General features: G+C 45.0%; 1 long non-coding RNA gene across 1 annotated transcript; it reads right to left on the bottom strand.

Moving 5' to 3' along the window:
* Positions 1-1,218: 1,218 nt before the first annotated feature.
* LOC123615480 (uncharacterized) lies at positions 1,219-22,549 on the bottom strand. Its single transcript, XR_006723056.2, has 3 exons — positions 22,284-22,549; positions 20,469-20,517; positions 1,219-1,650 (listed from the first exon to the last, which is right to left on the bottom strand). It is a non-coding gene; the product is annotated as an uncharacterized LOC123615480 (long non-coding RNA).
* Between the last annotated feature and the right edge of the window lie 1,226 nt (positions 22,550-23,775).

Genomic DNA, 23,775 nt, shown 5'->3' on the forward strand with positions numbered 1-23,775 from the left:
TCACAATACCTCTGACATTCCCCATTTCCTCTCTTCCATCTTTTAACATCATTTCTAATTAGATTAGTATTCAAGTTTACGTTATCACCTGTGACACTATTACAGGCACGCCCTGCAGTGTACTATGATTCTCTTTCCTCCTTTTGTAACCAGTAACTAGAGTTCATGCTTGTCTTATTTTTAACATTAATAATGCAAACTAAGATGCATATGCATGTACCTTCTATGCGTTTTTCACTAACCCATCACCAAGCTCTCCATCCTGTCAATCTCTACTCCTGCGTAAACACGTCAGAAGTCTATGGGTCCCCTTTCCCAGAGCCCTTCTGCGCCAATGTAGACTGGATGCTGTGCAGCCATCTCTTCGGAGCTCTTTCCAGCATCTCTGTAATTACATTTGCTTCTTTCATGGGCTGGTTCACCTGGGTTCTTGAAATTGTGATGAAGTTAAATAATCTTTTTCTTTTATTTGTGGCTTTTGTATCCTATTGAAATCCTTGCCTACTTCAAAGTTTTGAAATTTTCCTAGGTCTTCTTACAGAAGTTTTATAATTTTAGCTTTTCTGTTTAGGCGGGGGATCCATTTCAGTTAATTTTTGTGTATAATGTGAGGTAAGGGTTGAGGTTCTTTATTTCCATACAGAGATCCAGCTGATTCAGCATCATTTCCTGAAAAGATTTTCCATTTCCCCATTGAAATACCTTGGATGCTTTGTCAAAAGTCAACTGATTCTGTATGCCTGGTCTATATCTGGACTCCTTACTGTCTCCTATTGACCCATATGTCTACCGTTATGCCAATACCAGCATGTCTTGATAACTGTAACTTTATAGTAAGCCTTTGAATTAAGTAGTGTAAGACTTCCTTCCAAATTTGTTCTTTTCAAAATTGTTTTGGCCGTTCCAGATTCTTTGCATTACCCTATAAATTTTAGAACTTGATTGTGACTGCATTAAATCTGGGTCAGTTTGGAGAAACTGGTATCTTAGCAATACTAAGTTTTCCAATCCATGAACATAGCACACCTCTCCATTTATTTAGGTCCCTTTTAATTTATCTCACAGTGTTTTGTAGTTTTTAGTGTACAAGTCTCACACAAGTCTTGTAAAATATGTCCCCGAATTCCTCATGTGTGTGTTTTCTTAAAAATAAACTTTACTTGTTAGCAGTTTTAGGTTAATGGCAAAATCCAAGTACAGAGTTCCCATATACCCCTGCCCCCCCACACACACAACCACCCCCATCTCAGGTGTTTTTTATGCCATACTAAGTTGCATTTTAAAATTATCATTTCCAGTTGTTCATTGTTAGTATACAGAAGAAGAATTTTTACATACCGACCTTCTATCTGTGAACATGCCAACCCACTTACTCATTCCAACAGCTTTTCTGTAGAACCTCAGGGTTTTCCACATACTCAGTCATGCCATCTGCACATAAATATCATTTTATTTCTTCCTTATCAGTCTGTGACTTGCCCTGACTAGGACCTTCAGCACAACATTAAGTATAAATCATGAAAGAAGACACTCTTGGATCTTGGAGGAAGGCATTCAGTTTTTCACCGTCCCAGGAAGCATGATGTAAGACGCAGGCTTTCATGGAGGGCCTTCATCAGACTGAAGAACTTCCCTGGTGTTCATAGTTTACTGAAAGGTTTTCAAAAACAGGTGATGAATTTTGCCAAAGGCTTTTTATGCATCTATAAAGATACTTTTTCTTCATTTCTATTAATGTAAATTACACTTGTTAATATTTAAATGTTAAATTAACCTTACATTCCTGGGGTAAGCCATACTGAATCATGACATACTTGCTGTTTAGTATATTGCTGTATTCATTTTGCTAGTAGTTTAAGGATTTTGCCAATGTTCATGAGGGATGCTGGTTTACAACTTTCTTGTAAAGTCTTTGTCTGGCTTAATATCGGCCTCATAAAATGAACTGGAAAGTATATATCCAATTCTATTTTCTGAATGTTCTTCATGGCTGAAGGATTGGTTTCATCTCTTCCTTAAACGTCTGATAGAATTCACCAGTATCTACAGACTTCCTGTCTAAAGCAATGCAAGCCAGAGACATCTGTCTTGGGAACTTTCTTTGTGAAAACATTTCCTAATATGAATTTAATTACTTTCATTGATAGATGGATAATCAGAAATATTTCTTCCTGAGTCAGTATTGGAAAATTGTGTCTTGCAGGGAATTTTTCCGTTTCATCTAGGTTTTCAAATGTATTTGCGCACAGCTACTCACAATATCCTTTCATGGTCCCCTTAATTAATGTAGGGTTTTAGGAGCATTTTCTCTTCTCCCAGACACTGATAATTTGTCTTTTTTTCTTGATCATTCTATTTAGATGTTGTCAATTTTATTGATTTGAAAAAACCAAAATTTTTATTTCATTAATCTTCTCTATTTTCCTGTTTTCTGATCTTTATTATTTCCTTCCTTCTACTTCCTTTGGACTCAAATTGCTAATTTCTCCTAGCTTCTTAAAGTGAAAGCCTCAATCATTAGTTTGAGAACTGTCTTCCTTCCTAAGCTCTGCCTTAGCTGCATCTCATGAATTCTGAAGTTTCTTCATCTTCATTCAAAATATTTTAAAATTTCCTTTGTGATTTCTAACTTAACTCTTACATTATTTTGAAGTGTATTGTTTTTCCTGAGTATCTTTGTTATTTTTAATTTAATTCTATTCTTATTAGAAAACATCCTCTGTCTGATTTTGTTTTGCATTTATTGAGATTTGTTTTATGGCTTATAATAAGCCTAATTTGGTAAATGTTTCATATTCACTTAAAAGGAACATGTATTCTGCTGCTGTTGGGTAGAGTGTTCTGTAAATGTCAATTAGGTTACACTGGTTAATAGTGTTGTTAATATCTTCCACATCCCTACTGATTTTGTCAGTTTGTTCTTTAGTTACTCAAAGAGGAATGCTGAAATCTCTAACAATAATAGAGGGTTTATTAATTTCTTCATCAGTTTTTGTTGTATTTTGAAATTCTGTTATTGAATGTACACACATTTAGAATTATGTCCTCTTGATGAATTGTACCCTCAACTACTATGAAATGACCCTCTTTATCCCATGTAACATATCTTGTTCTAAGACATACTTTGATACTAATATAGCCATTTTAGCTTTTTTAATGATTTGGTGTTCACATGGTATAATTTTTCCACACTTTTACTTTTAATCTACCTGTGTATTTATGAAGCGGATTCCCTCTAGACAGTATAGTTGGGTCTTGCTTATTTATGCAACTAGTCCAACAATCTCTGCCTTGTAACTGGGCTGTTTGGACCCTTTATATTTAATACAATTATTAATATGGTTGGGCTTAAGTATACCATCTTCATAATTGCTTTTTATTTTGTCTGATCTGTTCCTCTTTTTTTCCTTTTTTCCTGCCTATACCATATTTAGCACTCCAGTTTATCTCCAGTACTGGTTTATGAGCTATTGCTCCTTGTTTTATTTATTTTTTTTTAGTGGTTGCTCTGTGGTTTAATGTATGCATTTTTTTTACTTCTCACACTGTACTTTTAAATAGTTACTTTAGGTATAATGTAAAAACTTTGTAACAGATCATTTCCTCCCATCCTCTGAGCTACTGCTGTCGTATTTCACATGCACGTATAGTCTAAATTCCTTCATGCATAAAAATTTTTGTTTTAAATAGTCAATTGTATTTTAAACAAAAATTTTAATGAGGGGAAAGCAAGCCTTTTATATTTACCCACATTTCAGGTACTCTTCATTCCTTTGTGTAGATCCACATTTCTATCTGATTTTTTTTTCTGCCTTATAACTTAACATTTCTCACAGTGCATGTCTATTATTTCAACCTTTCTTTGTTTGAAAAAACTTTTTTCATTCACTTTTGAAGGATATTTTCACTTACTTCCAGGTTATCTTTTTTTTTTCTTTTAGCACATTAAAGATGACATTCCACTGTCTCTGGCTTGCATAGATTTAGACAAGAAGTCTGCAGTATTCTTACCTTGTTTTCCTGTTCATAGTGTCTTTTTTTTCTCTAGCTGCTTTAAAGATTTTTCTCTTTATCATTGGTTCTCATCAACTTGATTATGATGTGTTTTAGTGTGAGTTTCTGTGTATGTGGGTTTATACTGCTTCAGGGTCACTGAGCTTCTTGAATCTTTGTCTTAGTATTCTAATCAAATTTAGAAAAGTTTTCACCATTTTTTCTTAGTATTATTTCTTAGCATTCAGAAAAGATTTAATATTTCTAGAGCTCTTTTTCTGCAAAACTCTCTCTTGCATGGAATTCTTCCTCACAACTTTCAGCTGCCTCAGCCTCCCTGATCTCCAGTCTCTCCTCCATTCAGTGAGACCACTGTACTATACTTGGGGTCTCCCTACTCCCACTCCATGATCCAGAATGTTCCTCAAAGTGATGACAGAGCTCACCTCATCTCTATTCTCTTAGGAATCATAATCCAGTACTACCTCTAATCTAATATCAGAAAATGGATGTTTCATACATTTTTTATAGTTTCTAGTTGTTTACAGTGGCAGGGCAAATGTGACTCCTATTACTCCATCACAGATTAAAACAGAAGTTCACTTACGCTTTTTAAAAAAAATCCATTTAGTGACAATCTTGGGGAGGTAGTGGAAAGTAAACACGTGTTCAATCTACCACATTTAGCTGGAAACCTACTTCAATTTTTTCAACTGTTAAAAAAATAAGTTTTTTAATTGATAATTATTCCAAAACAGCAAAAGAGATGAAAACTGTTTTCAGCTTTTCACTAAGGTATCTTATATAGATTGTCTTATATAGATCAGTTAAGATTGACTTGAGTCATAAGTCTGGCTCCGTACCTATTGTTTTCTTTACTTACTTTCAGAAGGACTCCTTGATAAAAGAATTGTGCTCAAAGCTTGTTCTGCTTTCTCTCCAAGCCCAATACTTACCATTAACTTAGTTTAAGTTGGTTGTTCAAGCATCTTCACAGCAGTATGATTTGTATGTGATTTTTTTTTTCTAAGAAGTACAACTTTGAACAATACTTTTGTAGTTTTGGTCTTCTCTCTACCTTTACTGACAAAATTAATCAGCTTCCTACATTTACTCTGGAAAATATCATTTGATTTACCAGAGACGTAACCAAACTTTGTTTAAAAATTGTGTCAAAATTGGTTTTGTGCCACTATAGAACAAAATGTCACAAGAAAAAAATGTCTTCAGGGACCATTACAAAAAGCTTAATAAAGTCCAGTTTTCAAACATTCAGCACTGGATTTCTTATTTGAACTTCTCTTTTTCAGCTACTGTGCTAAATCAACATTCTTATAGATTGTTCTGTCTGAGCTCATGTAGATTCATGGTGTATATTCATAATGTAGCCCTATTCAATATTTACACTTACAGAATTACTCTGTATTGCACTATTGATAATATTATCTTCATTAATTTAACTCTTCAATGAACTACTTTTGAATCACGAGAAATTTAATGCAACACAAGAGTAACAATAAAAATGCAGATTTTTACAACTAAGACTTTTAACACTACCCTGGTATGAAATGTATTATCCTAAATAATCTATAACTGATTACTGAAATTAGCTGTGATGAACTGACCAATATAGTCCTTGCAGTGAACATCATGGAACAATTATTTAAGAAGGTAATAGAATTTCTAAGGAAATCTTAACTAATTTTACATTTTGAATTAGTTAAGTGTATGTAAACAAAATTTTTCCATTATTTTTACCTCTAAAACCATCAGACCACTTGCAAACTCCTTGACAGACCACCAGAGTTTGTGGAACTCCTTTGATTAACCCTGTTTCAAGAAGAGGCATTTTTCTCTCTAATCAGTGGTAGTAATAACTGATTTTCAGTGCTTCATACAGAGAAGACATTTAATATGCACATAATAAATTTTTAAATAATATTTTTTGGTTTTGTACATGTTAAGCACTATTCTAAACTCTGAAGACAGAGCAGTGAACAAGACAGTACTGCCTTCCTCTCTAGTGGAAAGAAGCAAACAATATCAAGAAAACAGATAAATTCAAAAAATGTTAATGATGTAAAGGAAATAGTGTAATGAAATAAAGTGTGACTTGAGGAGGGCAGGAGCTACTTTAGATGGAAGGTTGAGGAAAGATCTCACGAAGAAGGCCACAGCTGAGCAGAATGCTGAGAGATGAGATGGATGCAGACATCGAGGAGCGGAGACCATTCTAGGCAGAAGGCCCAGAACGTGCAGAGGCCCTGAGGCAGCTGCCGCGGTTCGGCCTTTTAGGGGGAGAGAGAGAAGGCTGAGTGCCTGAAGCAGGGCGAGCCAGAGGCACGACAGGAGGAGACGAGCCTGGGAGGCGCTCAGCTGCCAGATTAGCAGAGGCGGGGGCTGTGGTGAGGAGTCTGGGAAGCTCCTGGAAGACCGTAAGCAGAGCAGCGACAGGAGCTCACCTCCCTTTACGGAAGATCGCTGGACGCGCCACGGGGTGTGGAAGGGCTGGAGAGAAGAGCAAGAGCGAGGAAACCAGGCGCCAGGGTATTTAACACCCAAGCAAGCGGTGAGGGGGCTGGGAGTGCTGGAGATGGAGAGAGGCAGATGAGTTTGGGAAGAATTTTTCATGTAGAATGGGTAAGATTTGCCAACGCACTGAATGAAGTAATGAATGAGATAATTAATGAACAGTCGCTAAAATGGGGAGACAAGAGGACAGAGGTCAGCATGTGCTGCAGACGTTAAGGGAAACTTTCTGGAGGAGGCAGAACGAGAGCTGGGCTTGAGATGATCCAGCTACGGCAAAGAAGGGAAATGGGAGGGATCCGAACGCAAACTGACTGATGAGGCAGGACTCACTTCTGTGTGTTTGGAGACTCAGGAGTTGCCAGCTTGGTGTAGGTGTTGACTTTCAAGCAACAAGCAGGACAGCCCGGGTAGAGTGGGATGGGGAGGGGCTGGATCATGTAGGATCTGGAAAGGCCAGAAGGGTTAACTGAGCGCCCACAGGCTACCCCTCCTGGGGACAGGCTCCCACCAAGCAGACTGGCAGTGAGCCCCTTCACCGAGTTCCATGCCTGGGCCCAGGCGCCTGTCTCACGGCCTCCCAGGAAGGGTGCGGAGTGCTCACTGGTCTGCCCAATACCACGGTGACCTGTGAGTCAGCGGGCTGGGGGTGGAACAGATCTCTGGTACGTTTACCATCCCTGGCAGATATGGCAATGGCTAACACTATAAATGCCTCAGGTAACAAGGAAATTACCTCATAAGTTCTGAGTTAGAGGCATCAGTGCGTCTCTGCCAAAGGTGGTGGAGTTTTGCCCGCATCAGGTGGGAAGCCTTCTCAGAACCTCCTTGGAGACCACCCACCCCCTCCTCTCAGCGGTCTGGCAGTCCAGACTTTCCTGCCCCCACCACGGAAGGGGTGGGCCCCACGGCTCCATGGTAAGAGCCTGTTTACACCCGAGAGGAGGCCTAGACTCTAGAACGCCAGACTCTCTGACAGACCCCATGGGGCGGTCAGGCTTGGATTCCCAGACCCTGCCCCGTCTGACTGTACAGAAGGCTCCTGGTCCCAGGTTCCACCTCAGCCGTGAGCTCCGTAAGGGCAAGGGCACTGCAGGTCTCGTCCGCGCTCGTCCAGCCACAGACACAGTGAGGGTTTGCGATGCATTTTCCGAGCAAATGAATAAACGACTGACTGTGCCGTGGATTTAGAGGATGGGACATCTCAGTGCCCAAAGAGCCCCCCCCGGAGGCCTGCCCGTCCCCTCCAGGGGAGCAACAGCCGCTCTTTATTCTGCTGCGCACGACGTGGGCCACACGGCGCTAGGCAGACTTCCCGCATTAACTCACTTAATAGTCGTAGCAACACCCACCCTTTAAAGTGAGCGCACTTACCCACATTTTACTGATGAGGAAGCTGAAGGTCGGGTGACGTCAGGTCGCACTGCTGGAAGAGGCAGAGCCAGGACCCCACCCGGGGCTGAACCCACCCTAAAGCTCTCACCCTTTCAGACCACAGTCCCAGAGCGATTCCACGGGTGAAGGCACTGGGGTCTCCCACCTGCCACCCTGGAGGGCAGTTCAGCCGCTCCAGCTCCCCCTTCCACCTTAGCAGGAAGCCATTTATCAGAGTAACAACCCACCTGCTCCCACAGCAGAGCGCAGGGCCCTGGGGAAACAGAACTGGGCTTGGCTGGAACTTCTGTGGGGACCAAGAACAGGGACACCTCGGGCCATGGAGCAGGGAAGCCACCCTGTGATTTTCCCCTCCCCAGGGGGAGTCTGGGTGTGTCCTTTGACTTCAGCGTCAGCTTGAAGTAATGAAAAGAATACAGGATTTGGAGCCAGACAGACGTGGGTTTAGTTCTGACAGGTTTTGTGACCTTGGACAAGCCACTTGGCCTCTTCAGGTCTCAGTTCCTTCAGCTGAAGAACAGTTTAGCGCCGCCCCACTTGTGGGACTGTCTTGGGCATTAAATGAGACGGTTTATTTAAGGAGCTCACTCCAAAACTCAAGCACGAGCTGTCCCTTCCTCTCGCAACAGGACAGGGCAGCCACCACTGGTCCCACTTGTCAGATGAGCAAACTGAGGCACCAAGAGACTGAGTGAGTGACCTACATTAGGAATAGAGGCCGTCTCCTCACAAAATGAGGCTTTTTCCATTGCTTTTTTTTTTTTGCTGACTCCTCAAAAGCAGAAACAGCAAACCCCCTAAAACTGCCGTTTCACCTTGAATACGTAGCTACCTTTTCTTCGTGCTCCCCTTCCCCAGATTCCTGTCTCACTGGTCCCTGTGCACACAAATCAGACTGATCATCATAAAGCAATAGAGAGGTTCACAGGAAGAATGGGAGGTAAATACAATTCTCTCCACAAGCAAGACAAGCCCTCTCTGTTGGTGCAAAATCATGACTCACTCACGGCCTTTTACAAGGGCCAGATGCTGAGCACGTCTAAATTGCTTCAAATTGCTCCTACAGGGTGTGCTCGTGCTGGGGAGGGAAACCACCGCCATCTACGTGTATTTATGCATTTACCAGGAAATGTGTTTTATGTTTTCCAATCAGGATTCACCACAAGCAGGAGTTCCACACCTAATGAACAGGCCAGACCGAGCCCACTGTCAACAGAGAAAAGTCCATCTCAAACATCAAAGATTTCAAATCAAAATGGATGTTAGGGAAGCACGATTCCTGGCACGGCTGGACAGCCAGGACTGCACCTGGCAGCTGACAGGGCGGGTGACGGCAGCCTCTGAACCCAGACTCTGTCCTGGCAGCCTGGGAGGCTCGGCAAGGCGGGCTTCCGGGGAAGGAGAAGACCTCTTTCTGGCCTTCAGCCGCTCTTCACTTAGGCCTCCGGAAACTCCTGCTGTGGCCTCTGACCGCCCAGAGCCTGTCTGTGGGGTGGCCCACAGTCAGCGGCCCTGCACCAGCCCGAGTCAGTCTGGAAGCACAGCATGAGTGCTCCCCAAGGCGACCTGACCCCAGAGATCTGCGGGACCCCCTCCCCCACGCCCAGGAGGCGTTCCGTAACGTAGACCTAAGCCACTGTCCAAAATGTCCACTTTCTCATTTTTCCCTCTCTGGGATTCTCAGCCCCACACTCTTCTATGTCCCTTCCCGGCAAAGCTTTCCTCTGTGCCCACTGGACTCCTGATTCCACGGGAAATCAATGCCCTTACCCTTCCCTTCCTCACAGAACATACTCTTCTCTTCTTGGACCTCCCTGAGATCTGGTCACCCCCTGGCCGCAGGCACCTCCTGCAGTCATCCTCAGTGACGACTTTTCGTTCTCTCATGCGTGTGTATCTACCTAGGTCAGCAGATGAAGCCAGATGGTGGGGTCAGTGTCCTCACACACCCGTGTGCAAGACCGTTACTCCCCTCCAGGGTAACCCCTTAGGGCTCACACTGCCCGGCTACCCCAGTTTCCCTTATCCCTCTGTCCCCCTACCCCTGCCGTCCTCCTGGAGCAGTTCAGTGCGCAAGGGGAGACCCCTCCCACGCCGTGTCAGCCTCCTCACACTGAGTCACCCTGCTCTCCCACATCCACCGCCCACTGCCACAGCCGCGCTGTTCACCTCGTCACTGCCAGGCGTGCCACTCTCTGGCACAGGGTGCCAGCCCTCTGGCTGTACAACTACTCTTCAAGCTCTCTGAGATCACTGGTCCCTTGACCCCTCCCCTTCCTCCCTGTCCATCATCCCCTAAACAGACTCCTCTCCTTTCCGACCAAGCTTAAACTCCTCTCACCCACAACCTCCATGCCTGGCACCCCTATTCTCCTGCAGGCCCCCGACCCCAGCCCTCTGCACCATGAGCCATCCACCTCCTCCTTCTCCATTGGCTGCTGGCGCAGTTGAGAGCTACAGGAGAAAATCACGTGCCCCCACAACCCCACAAAGATGCCTGCACCAGAGACTTCTGGTTCCCAGTTCCAATATGTCTGCCGTCACCACCTTAGAATCCTGATCTGGATAAATATCTTTAGAATCTTTAGAATTTCGATCTTAAGTGAAAACGCTCCCCAGCATTCCCTGAAGCTAGACATGGCCACAGAGCCTAGCTCTGGCCAATCAGATTAGCAGAATTAGCATGCGGCAGCTTCTGGGGTATTTCTTCACCCAGCATGTGCCCTTCGTCTCTTCCTCGCCTTCCACCACCCTCCTGCTTATAAAGTGAACGGACCACTTAATAAATGGTGCTGGCACAACTGGTTTCCCACAGGGAAGAAGGTAAAAATGGACTCTAATCTTATACATTGTACCAGAAAGCTTCCAGATGGATAAACAACGTGAAAGTAAAGGGTGAAGCAGTGAAAGAAAATGCGGCAAGAAGACCCTCGAGACCGCACTGCAGACAGAGGCCAGGGAGGCCTTCCTGACAAGGACTGGGAACCCAGAGGCGCCGGAAGGTGAGATGTGCATGTGACTACGTGAGTGTTTACAACTTAAAAAAAAAAGAACATACCTACAAAACAGAAACAGACTCACAGACATAGAACACAAACTCGTGGTTGCCAAGGGGCGGAAGGTGGGAAGGGACAGACTGGGAGTTCAAAATCTGTAGATACTGACAGGCATATGCAGAACAGATAAACAAGACTATACTGTGTAGCACAGGGAAATATATACAGGATCTTGTGGTGGCTCACAGCAAAAAAAAAATGTGACAGTGAATATATGTATGTTCATGTGTAACTGAAAAATTGTGCTCTACAGTGGAATTTGACACAACATTGTAAAATAACTATAACTCAGTAAAAATGAATAAATAAAAATAAAGATGAAACATACATTTGACTACATAAATGTTTACAACTTTTGTACTATAAACAAAAGTCACAGAAAAATAAAGTATCTAGGAAAATACTTGTAATACAGATTTAAAGGTCAATTTGTATTTTAAAAGTAGTCAAATCTGATCCACAGTATATTAAAATGACCCCAAGATCACGTGTATTTATGTGTGTCTGTGTGCGTGTGTGTGTGTGTGTCTGCAAAGATCACACTGAGGCTCCAAGAGGTCTTCCATGAAAGGTACCCCTCCTTCTTGCCCAAGGTTCTGAAAAGGCTGAAAGTAAGCAAACAGCAAATATGGGGCCAAAATGTCCTGCTTCTAATGATGGACGTTAAGTCTCCTGGCCTGTATCCCCGCCAGACTGTCACCCCTTAAGACTCTCATCTATTAAATTCTAGGTTGCTCGCAGCCAGGTTATACACCTACATCCTCCCTTATTCAGTCTCCTAGAAAAGGTGCCGCTTCTGGTAACTCTTAACATGTCCAGTTTCTCCTTGGTTCCCTGTTTCCGAGTACACTCCTTCTGTGAACTGATCACAGTGACAGAATGAGACATGCTGACTGGCTTAAACCATCAGACCCATGGCCAGAGCTGGGGGGCGGGGTGTCAGTCCTACTAACTGGGAGACTAACTATGGGGGGCACTGAATTTCCCAAACAAGACGTCCAGGAACTTCCTGTGAGAGAAGAGGGGAAACAGAAGGGCAGGTGGCCCCTGCCCAGCAGAAGTGTGAGACCCCCAGCCTCGGAGAGCCAGGTGACAGGCAAGCTGAGACCAGGGAGTGCAAGGGAGTTAGCAGGGGAGAGAAGGGGTGGAGGGCACCCCAGGCAGAGCGAGCAGCACGTATAAAGCCTGCAGGTCTAGAGGTAACACAGAGCACGCAGGAACGGCTAGAATTTCAGTATGTCTGGAGCACGAAGCGAGATGGGCACTGGCAAGAGATGACGTTGAACTGCTGGGCAGAGAGCAGACAAGGATTGCGAGCTCCCTGACGATAGGGATGAACTGATACTTCCTAGGCAGTTTGGCGCAGGCTTGAGATAAAGAGAGGTGGGTCTGGGTTCAAATCCCAACTCTCCCTCAATGGTTATGGGCACCCAACCTCTCTGAGCTTCAGACTGTTTTCTGTTTAAACTGTCTAATATATAAAATGAAACGATTAGTAGCTCTCTCATAAAGATGTTGGAGGATTAAATGACAAGGTGTACGTACGGCCTCCGACATGCAGATGGTCTGGATAAGAAGTAGCTGTTATTGTTACTATCATTACCTCTCTCGGGCCTAGTGTTCCTGCCCTCAGAGGCCAAACAACGCCTAGTAGCACCACAAAACTTCTGGGCTGTAGGACCAGCACGCCCTGTGAACTGGCCCCCTGCACTCAGCTCCTCACTCCAGCAGTCCCGTAACCTTCCACCCCGTTCATGGTGCCCTCTCCTATCTCAAGGTGCTCACGATTGCAAAGGGGCACCCAAAACCTAAATATCAACGGGCTGGGGCCCCCAGTCTCCTGAGCACCCAGAGATGATCTGCCCCATAGATGTGCTCTGACCGGCAGGTCCTGAAATGACAGAGCCACCAGGGCTAACCTGGACTGCGGAGAGGCCAGGAGGGGACGGAGGAGAGTCACAGCTCCTGGGGAGCTTTGGGGAGATCTGGGCTGGGTAAGGCTTCTCAAAGCCTTCGCTGGCCTCCTCCAGAAGCCTGGGAGACTAGCTCTCTCCTGCATGAACTCTCGAGCCTTACCCCCGCTTTGGGCCACGTGGGATTGAGAAAGTGTGCCACATCCAAAGATCTGGACACTGGGTCTGTCACTCACTATCTCCCTGGAGGCTGAAGGCCTTTAGGTGTCTCTGCTCAGAAATTGCTGGACACAGACTTTTCCAGGCACTCCGGAAGGGTCTAGGGAAATGGTAGGAGTTGACCATACCACACCTACTTGATCACCAACATGCAGTGTGTAAGAGGTCCGCCTTTGAACTCACACACAACTGGGTTTGCACCGTGGCTCTACTCCTCTCACTCACTGCGTGACTTTTACATCCTGATCCTCAATTTGCTCATCTGTAAAATGGGAATGGCACTGCTGACTAAAAAAGATAACCCATGTGAGGTGCTAAATATGATCCTTCATAAACCCCAGTTCCTTTCCTCCTTCTGCTGCCACCAGGCTCCCTTCCCCACTCTTGGATCCTTTCTCTTGTTCCTTAGCCCCCCTCCTGTCTCCTCTTCTTGCTGTGAACTGACCATGAGAAAGTTCCATAGTTCACTTGAAGCAGTTCCCTCCCCAACCCAAGGCACCCGCACCCAGAGAGCAGTAAGAGTCACAGAAACTCCATCCTGGGAATCAAACATTATGCCAGGTCTTACGCAAAGGTGGGGGACACCATGAAACACGCACAATCTCGTCCTCAGGAAGCTCCACCCCCGCGGGAGAGAGCAGCAGAAAGGGGCTCACAGCGCGGCAGCGTGACGACGCAGGGAGAGCGGGAAAGGGGCGCTCGGGGGGAGACGGCACGTCAGCCAGTCTTACAGGATGAGCGGGTGTCAGCTGGAGGGAGGGTGGTGAGGGACGAGCAGAGGGAAAACGAGCAGAATCAGCGAGGACACGAGAACCCCGAGGGCGGCTTCGGGTTGCTGGGACATAAAGCACACCCAGCAGATGCCCAGTTAGTGTACATGTGGAAAAGCACAGGAAGGAGTCTGATGGGAAACGCAATGAACTGCTCACCTGCATTGAGGCTGAAGTGCGGGAGGAGGGAGACTTCCAGTTGTGACCTTATATTCTACTATACAGTTTGAAATTGTTAAGAGTATGTATCAATTTTATAATTCAAAAATATACTTTTTAAGATGTAAAAAATTAACTTGTGCCATAGTGCATAGCACAAGTTGGAGTGGGGCAAGCCTGAAGCAGGGAGACCAGTCACAAGGTTACGGCAGGGGACGAGGTCCCAGGCCAGAGCAGCGGCTGTGGGGATGGAGAGAGGGAACATCAGGTGTGTCAGAACTGCAGCGCCATGTGGGTGGGAGCACCTTTACTGAGGCAGAGACCAGGAGAGAAAACAGGCCTGGGCTAGGAGGGCAGGAGAGGCAGAGAGACAAGGAGAGCAGCTGTGTCCTTGTGGGCACCAAGGGACCCACAGGATATCCACGCGGAGCTGCCAGCTGGTAACCTGAATGTATGGGTCCGACATTTGAAGAGAGACAGACAGGTAGGAGACATGATGCTGAGACACACCAGCATGCAAATCATTAAACCCACAGGGCCAGGTGACGTCTGTCTGTCCCAGGAAGAGCCCAGGAAGGGAGAAAACGAGAAGATGCGGGCAGACGCCAGACTGCACGTCAGGTGGGGAAAGAACTCAGGAAGGCGTCAGAGGAGGAGCAGCCAGAGCGGCCGTGGAGCCAGAGAGGAGAGCAGTTTGGAAGAGGGAATGAAGAGCAGTGCCAAGCAGCTCTGAGAGGTCACGGAAGGCGAAGCCTCAGAAGTGACCCTGACCTGCCCACCACGATCTCTGGGTCTCCTGGGAGGTGTCACTCAGAATGACCCTGGATGGGAAGGCAGGCAATGGAGCGTCCGTCCTGCTCATGGTTGTATCTGAGCTGACCTTTGCCCTTTGCTTTCTAGTCCCAACAGCACAAGACCCAAACCCTGTCACTGCAGTCTCTCAGCCTGGCCTGGTATGCTCTGAGTTCAGTAAAGTCTCCTCACATGGAAAGCAGACACCACACAGGCGGGCACCCTGGGAAAGCCAGCAGTCCCGGCGCATCCCGCGCCTCTCTCTGACCCCGAGCCGAAGCTCCTCGCGGGCCTCATTCCTCCCACCAGTAACTTAGGGAATCAGAGGCAGTCAACCTCAAGGGCCCCTTCCAACTCTCATATTCCATGATCCAACAAACCATATGAGGAGACAGACTCCTGCCTAGCTTCCTCCGAGCAGGGACCATATAAAAATCTGGCTTTCTGATGTAAAACGCTTGCTCAGAAGCCACAGGCTGTGTGTTAATTAGCCGTGGGCAAGGCAGCGTGTGCTGCCTGAGTGACTCCCTCACTCTGCATGCAGGTGCAGGACCTACAGTCATGCAGATTCCAGACACAGGGCAGAAAGGCTGTCACACTGAATAGATGCGTGACTTCAGAGAAAGCCCTGCTCTTTAAGCCCCTCTTTGGTGCCAGAGTACAATGAGGAACAGCGCAAGACTGGTGCCTAAGCCCAGCTTCAAAACCCCACGTACAAGTTGCGTGACCTCAGGCGAGTTACCTAGCCTTCCTGTGTACTGCTTTTCTCTTCCATAAAATAGAGATGCTAATACTTACTGCGCAAGACTGACAGGATGATTAAACGAGTTAATATTTATAAAGTACACAGAAGGGCACCTGGCACATAAGAAACGTAACACACATGACTGTCCAGTGAAACAGTAATGATCACACACACACACACACATGCATACGCTGACTCCCTCTGCGCCTCTGCTCTGCCCTCCAGGATGCCGGCCTCCCCTCCGCACACGGCCCGCAGGCGGTCCAGGCACTCCTCCATGCTAGCAAAGTGGATAAACAAGGCCACCTTAAATCATCACACCACGTCATGGAGGGGAAGAGAAACATGTCTTCTAACAGTTGGCACAAAACAAAAAGAAAGCTTTTCTTTTCAAAAACAAGTTTCCTGTCATTTACTGTACTTAGGTAACATGGACAGTGAGAACCTACCCCGGCAGTAGGGATCAGGTCAGTCCCACCCAAACTGCTGGCTCAACAGCAAGGCGGTGGATGTAAGCAAGGCAGAGCAAAGGCAGAGCAAAGGCAGAGCATGATTCAGCTAAGGGGTGGAAGACGCTTACTACGCGTCTCTGCTAGATGACAAGTACTATGTACGATGCTCTGGGAATACACTCCTCAAAGGCACAGGTCCCGCCCCCCAGGAGCTCACAGCCTAGAGGAGGAGGCAGACAGCTACGACACAGCACAAGGAAAGAGACACAGACAGGAGCATATAAAGAAAGGCCACTCTAGTCAGCCGGGCCAAGGGGCAAAGGTCACCCTAGTCAGCCAGGATCAAGGGAGGTATAAAAGAATGGGATTGGGAGTTTGTCAAGGAGCTTCCCCAAAAAGGTGAATTCTGAAGGGTAAGTAGAACTTTGCCAAGTGAAGGAGGTAGAAAGAACTTCTAAGCACAGAAAATGCAGTTAGTTTGGAATGATCGAGGCAGAAGTACCGGTGGGGAGAGGGAGCTGTCAGGGAGGAGTGGTGAGACATGAGCACGGAGAGGCTGGAAGACCCCAAACCAGGTCAGATTTATGCTGGGATCTTTGTGGCAGTGGCATGAACTCAAGAATTGAAAATCCATAAAAGATCAGAAAGAAGAAAAGGAACCAGGAAAGAGCCTGAAAATGTGTTATCAGTGAGGTCAAAGGACACAGACAAAATCTAAGGAAAAAACATTTTCAAAAGGAACGGACAGAAAGTGGCAGTTGCTGCAAAGCGATTAGGCAGGACAAAGTGGGGAAGACTTGTGATTAGCAACTGATGTTGACCTTAACCTCTGACAGAGCAGCTTCAGTGACAGTGGAAGGGCCAGGCCTGCTTGGAATTTAGGAAGTGGGAGTTAAGAGTTGAAGTGATAGTAGGCTACTCTTTAAAAATGTTTAGATTTTGCAATAAAATATGCACTCAGGAACTTCCCTTCAAAAATTTATAGTAAAGAAATTATCAGGAATATGTGCAAAGATTCATTTCCAAGGGTTGAACACTAATGTTAATTACAGGAAATAGTTGGAAATAATCCTATGATTATGATTTAAAATGTTTCAATAAATTACAATGCATCCATACAATGGAAATTTTAATACAATAATTAAAATTATGTTGGAGAAGACTACTTACTGATGCAGCAAAAGTGTCAGCTTACAAAATAAAACATCCAGAATGCTCTTAATGCTGAAATAAATACTGCATGTGCAGAGAAATACGACCAGAAGCATGTAAACCCAAACGTTAACACTGGGGACTCCCTCGAGCAGTGTGATTACGTGTGTTTGAAACATGTCTGATTATTTGAACTTCCCAATTCTTCTACTGCTATATTACTTTTGTAATGAGAAAAAAAATTAAGAGCTTGCCAGTTAACGACAGGAGAAAGGAATTAACTTCAAGGGAAATGTGGTTAGGCTTCTACAAGCTGAAGAACTGCTGAGCTGTTTGTGGGTGAAGGGAAAGGGGGGGAGAGCCTGAGGACAGGAGAGAGGAGTAAAGGAGCCAGGCCCTGACAGCCGGGGGCCCTGGGGATGAGGGCCCCGGAGAGACAAGGCGAGGGCAGCCTAGAGAAGCAGCCTGGGCTCCAGCCAGGAAAGTCTGTAATCAGAAAAACACTACACAGAGAAGAAGAAAGTCTTTTCAACAACTGATGCCCAGAAAACGATATCCACATGCATGAGACTGAAACTGGACTCTTACCTTACATCATATACAAAAATTAATTCAAAATGGATCAAAGACCTAAAGGCAAGACCTAAAAAACTATAAAACTCATATAAGAAAACATAGGAAAAAGTTTCATGATGTTGGGCTTGCCAATGATTTCTTAGATATGACACCAAAAGCACAGACAACAAGAGAAAAAAACAAACTAGGTGTCTTCAAGATTAAAAAACTTTTGTGCAAAAGACACTATCAATAAGAAGAAAAAGCACATTTCTCTACAGAGTGAGAGAAAATATTTGCAAATCATGTATCTGATAAGGGATAGATGTTAAGAATATATAAAAACTCCTACAATGCAACAACAAATACAACCCAATTGAAAAGTGGACAAAGGATTTAAATAGACATTTCTCCAAAGAACATATACTAATGGCCAACAGACACATGTAAAGGTGCGCAGTATCACTAATCCCTAGGGAAATGCACATCAAAACCACAATGAGATTCCACTTCACGCCCATTAGAATGAAGATTATTTTTTTAAAGGTAAGTAACAAGTGCTTGTGAGGATATGAAGAATTTAGAACGTTTGTGCACTGCTAGTGGAAAACAGTACGGTGGTCTTCAAGAAAGTAATCACAGAATTAGCATCTAATCCAACAATGTCATTTCTGGATATATACCCAAAATAATTGAAATCAAGAACTCTAACAGACACTTGCACACCAATGTTCACAGCAACATCGTTCACAATAGCCAAAAGGTGGAAATAACCCAAAGGTCCCTTGATGGATGAGTGAATAAACAAAATGTACACACTACAACGGGCTTCTGTTCAGCCTTAAAATAATGAAATTCTGATACAGGCTACAACATGAATGAATCTTAAAACCATAATGCAAGTGAAATAAGCCAGAAACAGGACAAATATTGTATGATTTCACTAAAAGGTAACTAAAGAAACTGAAGTAGTTAAATTCAGAGACAGAGAGCAGAATCCTTACCAGGCAGGGTCTGGGGGAGAGGAGGATGGGGAGTTACTGCTGAATGGATACAGTTTCAGTTTGGGGTGATGCAAAGTTCTGGTGATGGAAAGTCATGATGGGTGTCTAGTAACTTAAGGGTATCCAATGCTACTGAATTGTGCACTTAGAGATGGTTAAAATGGTATGTTTTGTGTTCTATTTTTATCACAATAAAAGATCCTACTAAAAAAATGCTATACATACAAAAAAGATGGGAAAGAAGTACATTTAAAGGTTCACAGTGGTTATCTTGAGGGTTTGCGATTACAAGTTGTTTCCTTCTCTACATTTTTTTATTTTCCACATAATGAACTTTAGAAGTAAGAGAAAGGTGTTTATTTTAACTGCTATACCTCCATTAGGATTAACAGTAGACGTGATAAAATAGTTCCTCAAGCACCAGTGTTTAAAACATCAATAATGATTTTCTCCAGAGCAAATATGGAATTTAATACTATGCATTGAAAAGAGTTAAAATTAATCTGAATAGCAGAGAAGCAATTTTGATACTTTTTTGATGGAGGCTGATTTGGAACAGTTCTTTTGTTTTTTTCAGATTATTATTTACTGTGTCAGCAATAAACTTTAAATTACCAGTATATACTGAAGATAAGACTCAGCTTCTTAATCAATTCAACAAACATTAGTTGAACACTCAGGCTATGCTGGACCTGAGCCATGGTGTTCAAAAAGCCCTTGCCCTTTGAGCCTAAAATATAATGATGTGATCTTGATTGACTGAAAATTCTCTCACGCTGTCCTATCATCACTTCTACCCCTGGGGGTACCCATGGTTAATAATCAGGAGTAGATGCCGCCAAACCTTTTTCAATGAACACTATCTAAAAATACTTCTTCACAAGTATAGTTTAAAAATTATGTTTCAAATTCCACATTTACATATTTCCATGTTAGCACACGAAGAGATACCTTTTGTTTTAACAGTTACAAAGTATTTCAAAGTAAAGGTAGTCCAGTATTTTTTATTTAACCATTTCCTCATTGATGTGTATTCAAATTGCCCACAATTTTTTGTATAATTACAAAAATGATACAATGAAAACCCTTGAGTATTTTTCCTTGTAAGCTCCTGTAACTACTTCTGAGGCACAAATACCTAAAAGTGAAATTGCTGGATCATGTCATACACTTTTAATTTATGCTACTTAACGGTATTTCATAATCCATGTGAGCCACCTTAAATCTTTCCTGAAACAATGTATAAACACATAAGGTGAGGATTTTACTTTCAAAAGACACAAAACTGAAAGAGGGAACTTCGTGTCTTTTCAGGAAGCCCACAGAACTGGAAGTGGGTCAGGGATGTTTGGTGGAGGCAGGGCAGATTGAGGGGTTTTATTGTGTTCCTCACTCTCCTCTTTATCTTTCGTCTTAGACAATAAAAAACCATTCTGGACAACTGCCCATAGCTTGTACCAACAAATAAAAAGACGACATTCTAACTGATGAAGCTGCCCACTCCCAGAATGGAGACCCCTAAGAAGCTTCTCATCATGGGAACTGTTCAAGCTGAGGCAAAACGGCCCACAAGAGAGGCCACAGTGTGTGGGACAAAAGCACAGACGCTGGAGTCAGGGTGCCTGGATTTGAATCCTGGTTCTGACACTTAGCTGGGAGACGCTGGCCAAGTTACTTAGCCTTTTTGTGCCCCAGTTTCTTCACGAGTAAAATAGGAATAATAACAGTACCTACCTGATAAGAGTTGTTATGCATCACTTTCTCTCTCCATGTTTAAAAATATCTTTCAAAAGAAACAAGAAGGAAATTAGCTTTCTAAGATTATATACCTTGTAGCAGTTAAAAAAAATCCCCATAGAAGTTAAATCATCCAAGATGAGGTTGGGAGAAGGAAGACCTTGAAGAGAAGACACTGATCAAGAATTCTGGCTCCCAACTCCTCAGAAGTGGGTGAATTCCAGAGTTGTTTGGGGAGCAGCACCATAATGAGGAACTAGCAAAACACAGGAGTTGAAGAGACCATCATGAGAGAATATTCAAAGTGCTTTTAGGAAATTCTCTGGAGGGAGGTAGGAAGGCAAGCAGTGTATCTCATCATGGTGAGGTGGAAAGAAAACTGGATGGCAATCAGCGAATGGGGTCTTAATTATAAATCTGACATTTGTGCCACCTTGGTCAACTGACTCCACCTGTCTGGGCCTCTTTCCTTAAAACAAAACTATCTCTGTGCACTTTACTCTCTTCAGCTCTCAAAATCTTTGATTCTAGCAACCGGTACTTAAGTCCAAGAGATTCTGATGATCAGGGTCCTCACACTAAGACAAATGAAATGTTGTAGTATGCCTCCATCAAGGAGGCAAATCAAGGGAATCCTAGCAAGCTGGGATGTGGCAATGCATGCTCATTGAAGGCTCTGTTCTCTAAAGAACAATTTGGCTTAGTTGCCTCTTTTCAAAGTCACAGAACCACAGACTGCCAAAACTGGAAAGTACCCAGTCTCACTCTCTTATTCTGAAGCTAAGAAGAGACTCAGAAAAGTTCAATGACCTGGCCAACGACATTCAGCAGGTCGTGGCAGAGCCAGGACTAGACTTCAACACTTTGGACACATTCGAGTTTTCCCTACTTCCCCTGCTGCCTAGAAATGTGCGGGCTCAAGCGCCCAGCACACAGCAAGTGTTCATGTACGTATCATTTTTAGTAGAACAGCATCTTGAACACAAGCAGGGCTGGGGCTAGGGTAAAGCAAACGAGGCACTAGTATCAGGTGCAAAATTAAAGGCAGGAGCACAAAAGACAGCATTCAAAACCAACAATATTTTTAACGCACTTTTTAAAAAATTAAAAATCTATGATGAACAAAATTCACAATATCAAATTTCAAATAAAGACAGAATGGACCCTGCACTTGTGCAAACCTGCCTCACCCATCTCATCCTAACCCTGGCCCTAGTTGCAATAAAATTTTGTTTACAAAAGGTGAGAAGCCACAGCCATAGTCTGTACACCTGATTGTTTAAAACCCTGCACTAAAGCATTATTTATCTTGATTTCTGAACTTTCTGATGCCCCTTAAATTCTGTGCCCACGGAGACGGCTTTACTCTCTTCACCCTAGTCCTACCTCTGGGCAAGACAAGGACAGCCCCTGCCCTGAGGCCCAGGTCACCAGCGCATGCTATACCCCAAACCCACGGTTTCCTGACCTAGGGTCCAAGGCTCCCCCAAGGAATCTGTAGATGGATTCCGGGGATTCATGAGTATCCTCAGACTACAGGCAAAATACTGCGTTCACAAATGTTTTCCTGGGGAAAACAAAGGCTCCTTAACCTTCACATTGTCTCAAAAGGACCCCAAAAAGGTTAAGACCCCCTGTCACAGACTGAGGCAGGAAGACTGCTTCCAACACACGCACCCCCACCCCCACTGCTCCCCCCGTGTTACTCCTCCTGCATAAGGCGGGCCTCTTCAAGAGAAAGGTGACAAATTCGCTTCCGCCAAGGTTCAAAATACTCGGTGAGACACAAAGCCCAAAGCACCGTGTACGCACCTCGCTGAGAGCCCGGGCCAGCGACAGCAGCCCCTCACGGCGGCCGCTGAGGGGGCAGCACAGGCGCCAGGGGCACCTCCCGGCCCTTCCACCTCACACGGCACCTCGCCCCACCCAGGTCCGAGGCTTCCCGGCCCTTCCTCCTGTGTCCTGACAACTCCAAATGGCCACAACCGACACCCTTCGACAAGTCGCGGCATCCAGGCAAAACGCAACACCTGCTGAGAAACAGAGGGCCTCTGAGGAGACATTGGCGCAGCCCACGGCGGCACATGCCTCGGGGGACTTCCGGCCCCGCACGCAAGGACCGGAAGCGCGGGGCATCACGGGAGGGGTGGGGCCCGCGCGGGGCATCACGGGAGGGGCGGGGCCGCGACCCCGTGCAGCTGCGCCGGCCCTGATTGATAGGTGATTAATGGCTCCCTGCTTCTTGCTACCTATGTTACTTCGATCGAGTTGGCAAATATTTACCTTGGAACCCGAGTGACTGAAAATATTTGGTTGGAGCCAGATGCGTCGCGTGTCTGTCCCTGAAATATTAGCTAAAGGAGTGATTTAGGAAAATAAAATGGTGGGTGGGGTGCCTGCCTGGCCGAGCTGTTTGCTGTCCTCCGGCTCCTGCAGAGCAAGTGGAGGTCCTGACAGTCCCGGGGGGAACGCGAGCAGCTGGGAAGCAGGCCCGGCGGGGAAAGAGGCAGGTTTGGTGTGGGGCAGACAGTGCTACATGAATCAGAGAGGTGGGAATACACATTTCCCTTCAAGGCTCTCAGCATTGCTCTCCGAACAGCTGACCCTGGAAGCTGCGAAGTGGTTTTGTTACAATTGCAGTTCTAGAGCTGATCTGAAACAAGGGCGCAGCGCTGGCTACTTGGGAACCGACAACTCCTGTAAGAAATGCTGTTCTCCGGCCGCCGTGTCTGTCCTGAGGTGTGGGCGAGCCAACGCAAATAGCTTAGTGTTGAACAAGGTGCCTACAACGCGCCTGACACTGGGGTCAACCCCACTGGCCCATTATCCAGCGCTTCTCACTATAGTGCAAACCCCGGATAAGTTTTTCTTAGCTAGCTCCATTTTACAGGTAAGAATCAGTTTCAAAAACGCTGAGTAACTTCCCCAAGATCTCACGACTCATGAGTGGCAGAGCTAGTACTGGAACCTGGACAGTCTGACCCTCTCCTGGCTTCACCTCTGCTTGAGAGCTGCGGTGACTGTAAGCTGCACCCCGAGCCTGCGGTTCTACAGGTGAGGGGGTGAGACTCGTGCTGCTGATGGGGAGGCTTTGTGTGTTCATGGACAAAGGTAACTTCTTTTATTGATCCCTGTTGCTATCATATGCGGTGCTGGGAGATGCTGCTTGTGAGGAATGTAAAACTCAAATGTAACTAAAATTAAGCCTCTAGTAAATACCTCAAAAAAAAAAAAAAAAAGAGTCAATATTTGATTTCTTTTACAAGTGTAAAGACAATACAAGGTATATGGTGGTGCGGACTCA

The sequence above is a fragment of the Camelus bactrianus genome, chromosome 9 (genome assembly GCF_048773025.1).
Source record: "Camelus bactrianus isolate YW-2024 breed Bactrian camel chromosome 9, ASM4877302v1, whole genome shotgun sequence".
NCBI classification, from domain to species: domain Eukaryota; kingdom Metazoa; phylum Chordata; class Mammalia; order Artiodactyla; family Camelidae; genus Camelus; species Camelus bactrianus.